Source organism: Triturus cristatus, unplaced genomic scaffold (assembly GCF_964204655.1).
Source record: "Triturus cristatus unplaced genomic scaffold, aTriCri1.1 SCAFFOLD_461, whole genome shotgun sequence".
Lineage (NCBI taxonomy): Eukaryota > Metazoa > Chordata > Amphibia > Caudata > Salamandridae > Triturus > Triturus cristatus.
This window is the reverse complement of record NW_028188339.1, coordinates 174074-181765: the sequence shown is the minus strand read 5'-3', so window position 1 is coordinate 181765 and position 7692 is coordinate 174074.

Here is a 7692-nt window from a genome sequence, read left to right as displayed (position 1 = left end):
TTCTTCTTTCAGGTATAGTCAATGGACAACCATTTCTACAGAATCCAAGTAAGTCTTATTCCAAATTTGGTTTGATGTAGTGATCATTCAAACATTGAGTTTCTTCTCGTAGATGTCAATATAGTGCAGGAGGAAAGGGATGATATTTCAAAACAAACATTCTTTATTCTTGTCAAAATTGAACTGCAGCCCAGCCGATGCATTTCATCCCTAACAGGGCCTTCATCAAGGCTGAAAACAAATAATACACATATTTATTATATAAATATGATTATCTAAATTCATATAAAAAGCCAGCATGTGCAAATTCTGCCTGGCTTTGGCGCAAGCCTTAGCCAACCAGAAATCCCATTTCTAACATTATGAATGTGCCTTTGAGCGTATACATGGATCTAAAAGCTTTACTGGATGAAATGTGTAAGGATTTAAATCATTGCTCTTGTGGAATGTTCAGAGTGGGTTTTAAGCATCGCGATTGCTTGGAAACAAATGCAGAGATCATGTTGTGTTCTGATCTACGCTCTCTCAACAAGAACATCATTGTTGAGTCATCCGTTGCCTAAGAAATGTTAGCACAAATATGAGATGCGTGTGTTTTAGTACCATTGACCTGAAAACTGCTTACCATCAAATAGGATTGAATGACAGATCACAACTTTTAACTACATTAATTACACCTTTTGGGACAGTCAAATATCTAAGTTTACTGTTTGAGTTGACGGCGGCGGCTAGAGTCTATCAAAGACTTATGAATGGTTTGTTTGAAGGAATGACTGGTGTGATGACTTACCAAGACGACATTCTCATGATGTGATTTTGGGCAAAGTGTTGTCCTGTGTTCAAGAACATGGTATGGTCATACATAAAGAAAATGTGCAAGTTCAGGGTTAGTGAGATTGAGTATTTGAGTCATCTCATTTTCGCCAAAGGCATTGAACCTAAGGTAGTCTTGCTTAAAGCAATAAAAGCGGCCCCCACACCTAAGGACAGTTTGCGTTCCTTTTTCGGGACTCAGCGAATACTATGCTAGGTTTGTTTTTGAATTTAGTACAGTAGCCGAACCATTAAAAAATTGTAAAGGAAAGAAGAAAAGTTTAGCTAGACAGAGTAACCAACAAGTGCATTTGAAGAAGTGAAAAGGTTGATTTTGGAATGTGATGCACTGAAGCCGTTTATCCTGGGAAAACGTGCGAGGTCAATGTTGATGCAAGTGAGAATGGCTTAGAAGCTGTATGAAGTCAAAGATTGAATGAAAAAAAGATGACCAATGCCTTTATATCTCGTACCCCTAATGGTGCTGAGTTGAAATGAAGCATTGTAGAAAGAGAGACCTTACTCTGTATGTGGGCCATAAATATGTTTTAAAAAGTATACATTCAAAAAGAGCAGTACCCGCTCAACCCAGCCGCACGGCGTTCTCTCCGTAGGATAAATCACACTTAACTTTCTAATAGTTATACTGCTCTGCAACCTTAAAATTAAATGAATAAATATACGTAAAAAGGGAGTGCTTCGAAAGTTCCAAAAATATTGTAATCTAAATTTAAATTAACTCAATACAAGGTCAGTCGAAATGCTTATTCCACTCATGCAACTTCTTCTTTCAGGTCAAGGCAATGGACAACAGAATCCAAGTAAGTCTTATTCCAAATTTGGTTTGATGTAGTGATCATTCAAACATTGAGTTTCCTCTCGTAGATGTCAATATAGTGCAGGAGGAAAGGGATGATATTTCAAGGCAAACATTCTTTATTCCTGTCAAAATTGAACTGCATCCCAGCCGATGCATTTCATCCCTAACAGGGACTTCATCAAGGCTGAAAACAAATAATACACATATTTATTACATACATATAATTATCTAAATTCATATAAAAAGCCAGCATGTGCAAATTCAAATTTAAAATAAAAAACATACAATGGCTCCTACCACCCTCATAAATGATCAGTTGACACATATATTCGAACAAAATATTAAAACACTAATGGTGACCCTTTGCTGTTAGGAACATATCCCTTGAAACACTACCTATCGTTTGTAACATTATATTCTGACAACTAACAATAAGAAATAGATGAATGTGTGGTGGGAAACAGCGTTTACAAAGCTGTTTCCACAACGCCTGGCTTTACAATGTGGTTGTTACAGCGACCGTGTTGTTACCACGTGTGCCATTACATCGCAAGTCGTATCAACGACTTGCTGTAGGGGGCGTGCAACACAAGGGAATGTGTTGGATCTTAAATACAACACCTTCCCTGCTGTTGCACAAACTGGAGTAGGAATAGTAATTAATACTATTCCTAAGTCCAGCGTGCCCCCTACAGCAAGTCGTTGATACGAGTTGCGATGCAATGACACGCGTGGTAACAACGTGATCGTTGTAATGACCGGGTCGTAAAACCATGCGTAGAGAATGCATACGTTTAAACGTCATACATTCATGTGAATGAATTGATGTAGATGAAAGATGTGGTTCTGCAATTTCGCCAGAGGATTGTCACACCAAATGCATGAATGACTTTCAATATCAAGAAATTATTAAACATATTGGTGGTAGATTGTTTCTAGTAACATCAAAGATTTCTTTTATGGCTACCTAAGGTAAGGGTGGAATCTGGAATCATTCTCAGAGGAGGTTTGTTCGTGCCGCCTGAAACTCTTGGAAAAAGATTGACACATATTGCTCATGAGGGACATTTAGGTCTAACCTTTACTAAAAAGAGTTTGCACCATCATTATTGGTGGTCAGGTTGACGCAATAGTGAACAAATACATACAATCATGTCATGGATGTCTTGTATCTGATAAGAGTTCCCTTTTTAGTAAAACACCATTATTTCATGTTGAAATGCTTGAACATCCGAGGGTTAAAAGAGCTATTGACTTTTTAGGACCCTTCAGTTGTGTGCACATTGATCAGAGGTACTTTATACTCCTAATTGATTATTTTTCGAAATTGAAACCTTTTAAAGCTGTGAATGAGATTACAACTGAAGTGAAGATTGATTTTTAGACGGAGTGTTTGTGATGGAAGGCATACTGAAAATATTTGTTTTGGACAATGGTAAGCAACTGGTATCAACAAACATGTGTGTTTCTAAAAGATACTGGGATAACTCATCACAGGGTAGCTCTGTATTCCCTGCATTGTCATGGACTTGTGGAAAGTGCAAATAGGATTAATACAAAGGGTGTTCAAACAGCCAGCTCTGCCAATTTGAACGTAAACAAATATTTAAGATATAAGATTAGTTGTTATTGGAATAGTCATTCGACAACTGGATCAACCACATTTGAGCTTCTGTGGAAGAGAGTAGGGTTTTAAAAAGCTTTTCCTCCCTGGATGGCTTCTGAGAAAAGTATGTTTAGGTTAGAAGGTCTTTACAGAAGGTTCAGAAGGAAAGAGTATTATGACAAGAAATAGATTGTGAAGGGGAAAAAAGTTCAGGTCGGTTTTTGGGTACTGATAGAGAAAACAGGTTGGTTGCCTAACGGTCTTTCCAAATTCCACATGTCCCTTCTTGTTGAAAAAGTCGGAAAGAATTCTGTACTTTTGGAAAAATAGTGTTTGGTGGAATTTAAACAAAGTAATTCTGATCAAACTTACTCAAGCACGTATTTTGTGTGGGATTAATGATACACTGAATTTGTAAAACACAATTTGTGATCAGATGAGTGACACTAATGTTGTACAGCGAGTTGACAAGGAAAAATATATGATCAGTGAAGCAGATAATGTTGTGCAAATAGGTGCAAAAGAACAAGGCATGGGAACAATAAAAGAAAATGTCATTGTTAAATCTGGTAGGAGAAGTGTAACACCAAGTAAATTCATAGACTTTGATATGTAAAGACAAAATGTTTTTTTGGTGTTGCTTGTTGATGGTGGGGAAAGGAAATGTGGCACCGGATGTTATATGTCAATGCGTGTTCTGCATTAACGCATCAGTCTGCAGCTGGTCATGGAACATAGAATGTGGTGTGCCAGGTGGCGGTTGAGGAAAAGTCTGAGTGTAGGATCCAGAATATGTAATAAACTTTTTGAATATTGATCACTTTGCCTCAAGTGTGGATTGCACATGCACACATGGGATCCAATACCATAAGGCAGGCTTGGTGCAAGTAAGTCGTCGTCAAATTGTAGTGACAACACGACACAGTCTCTATGCTCAAAGACTGAGTTTATTGGTAACCTGCCTTGGACATGGCTCTCCTCTTACCAGCACAGATACAACTGACAAGAGTAGAACTCACACACCCAAAGATTCTAACGTAACATCAATAAAGAACATCCACCAGAGATGCCTTAAAGGCATGCCAGAAATCTTTCACAAATAAGTTCACTTCAGCTCTCTGTTTTTATCCCCAAATCCTCCCACATCGGATTCCCCCTTCCCTCTCAAACTCCAAAGTGGCCTACTGATAAGCATTGTAAACAGACCTCTGCCATCTCCCTATTACTCAGGCTGAGACCTTCCACCTTCTGGAATTCCAGCTTCTACCAGTAGGAGGTACTACTGTTCTATGAGACTTTTTATGCCAGTAAATGGGGCGCAGAAAAAACATGCATCATACATTCATAAATGAAAGAGTACGGCTATAATGAATTGTCCTGAAATGAGGAACTGCAAGAGAGTGCAGATTTCCAGAGTGTGAACCCCATTCTTTCCCTACCGGACCTAGCCAACCAGGCATCCTGTGTTTAAGGCTTGCAGACAGACTGCTCTGAGGAAATAAGAGAGAGGAAGAGAGAACACATGTGGTTCAACAAGTCAAACTGATTTGTCTCAAAAGGTCAAACACTCAGTTCTAGACTAGCTTCACTGGAATACTCATTCAGACAAATGACCACCCCGAAAACAAATACAGACAGGCTGGACTTGACAGTCCCACATCTGGCCCCAGTTCCAAAACCAAGAAAGGACTTGAACAGATCATCCCATTGCTGATCTCAGACTTCCAGCAGATGGAGGGGCCAGGAAAATATGAGGAAACTGGTATGTGGAAATCACCCTACACAGGGTGCTGATGGTGTCAAAGGCCTTTGGATTCACCAGTCTGCCACAGTCCTGTTGGTTAGCATGGTGCATTTTCTCTCTAATGGCTTTTATACTCACTGGAGCAGTGAAGGCCTTGCCAGATGATTTGAGATAGTTTTCTGAAAACTAAGAACTTTGTAAGTCTGGCATCTGGGGGCTTGACTGGACTTTCTATTGAAGCTGCTCAGATGAGACAATCATCTAGGTACAGATAGCAGTGGAAGTCCTGTTGACTCAGAAACTCAGTCAGCATGGCCAGTGTCTTGCAGAAGAACTAAGAGACAGCATTTGGACTGAATGGCAGAGCCATGCACTGGTAGTGTTTATGCATCACCAGGGATACCCCCTGTGAACCTTCAGGATGGGTACAAAAATATATGTGTGTGTTGAGGGTCTACTGATTATGTTTATTGTTTTGAACAAAAGCCCCTGAGTCAAAGTCAACATCCAAAACTCCTGTGGGCAAGGCCTTCCTCCTGTTTTTCTTAGGAAGAAATAATGCTAAGAATATTCCACCCCCTTCTGGGAATGTCTTGCAAATGGCTGATTCCTCTCTTCTAAGGATGAGGGATTGGTCTGACCCTTGTCTTGACACACTTCCTATTTGACTGCTGCTTTCACACGAGTTTGGTCCCACTAGTTTTAGCTAAAAGAGAATTAGGGTCTAGGGTCTCGCAGAGCTAGATGCTTGGCTTTCATCGATTTGGCTGTGATCACACTTATCTTACATTGCTAAAGAACCTAATTCGTCAAACTCTTGTTATGTTATATTGATTTGTATAGTGCACTAATCACCGAGAGGGTATCCAGGCACTTGAGGAAGGTGTTTAGGCGTTTGTTTTCCAGGGAGCTTAATAAAGAGCCAGGCCTTCAGTTTCTTGCGATTAAATAGGTTCTTTCCACAGATGGGGTTGTTAGTGACTTTAACCTGTGCTTCAGGCTTAATAATAACTCAGGGAAACAGTTATAACTTCCAGCACATGCAGAGATAGTATGATATTTGACAAACTGGGCACTCTCGGCTCCGCTAGAGTCCGGGCCTCACCATACGCGGTGAACCGGTGGAGCTGGGACCGATAGGGTGGCCACCTCGGCGATCCCTCATGGGTAATCCCCCGCGGTGGCACACTGCATGGCCTAAGCCATGTGCGTTGGTCATTGCCATATTGCATATTTTTTTGGGGGTTGTTGACTTTTCTTTTTGTTGTTATGTATTTTTTTTGGGAGGGGAAGGAGGGTGGGTGACTACTTCTGGCAAGTTGGGGCTGCTTCATTGGGGGGGGAGGGAGTTCATAGGGGTACTTATCAGAATCACTTGTTCTTTCTAGTATGGGACAGATTGAGTTCACCTATATTGAGCATGATAGTGGCTAGCAGAACCGAGAGCATGGCACAGGTTGTATTATGGCACTGTATGTGTTTTCATTTCTTGAATTGTGCACGGCAGGCACGAACCTTGATGATTGTTATTGAATATGTATACTTATGTCTGATGGGAAGATAGAAAAACTGAACATCATTACTTGGAATGTTAGGGGGTAGGGAGATGCACGCAAAAAGCGACAAATACTGGCCTACCTCGACCGACGTCAGGTACATATCGCTATGTTGCAGGAGACACATTTTAGTCCCCGGAGCCCCAATACCTTTGCCAGTAAATGGGCTGAACACCAAATTTTTCCTCTTACTCCTCCTATGCTCGGGGCACAGCTATTCTTATAAAGAGACGCACACCATTTCAGCTAGCTGGCGCTACCTGGGACGAGCAGGGGAGATACTGCATAGTTTGGTGTAGACTGGGCACTGACTCCGTCACCCTGGCTTGCTGCTATGGCCCTAATGTGGATACCCCAGACTTTTACTCTGAATTATGGGCTAGGATTTTTGATGTAGGCTCAAATCATATCATTTGGGGAGGAGATTTTAACGTCACATGTGACCCGGGGCATGATAGGTCCCACCCTGCCCCGCATCATTACACCCGGGCCCGGGCGGTCCTCTAGGACATACTCTGCACTTATCAGTTACTGGATGTTTGGCGGCACCTTCATCCACACAAATTGGAGGGTATGCATTTTACAGCACAGGCGGCATCCTGGGCGCGATTGGATTATATCTTCGTGTCCCGCGGCCTGGGTCCAGCCACAGCACAGGCGCAGCACTTGGCCCGCACTTATTCAGATCACGCCCCAGTTAAGCTTACCCTAACATCGGCGGATTACGGACCCCCGCGCAATAGCTGGAGGCTGCGTGCATCTATATTGTTGGATCCGGTTTTCCAGGCCGTGTTGGGGGAGGAGGTGAGTGATTTCTTCACACGGAATAAGGGATCAGTCGAGCATGTTGAGACCGTTTGGGAAGCATTCAAGGTCAGGCTCAGGGGGTATTGCATATCTAAGGGAGCGGGTGTGCTAAAAGATATTATGGGCACACTGAGGAGGCTGGATAGCGACCTGAAGGACTTGGAGACGAAATTAGCTGAGTGCCCGGATGGTCCTACCCGGCTTAAATGCAGAGAAGGGCTTACCGAGTATATGGAGGCGGCGCGGCGTGAGACGCGCTTTAGGGGTAGACATTGGACAGCTAGGCGGTACGGTGAAGGAGAGCGTCCGGGCAAGGCGTTGGCAGACGTAATTCGGAAACCACGAT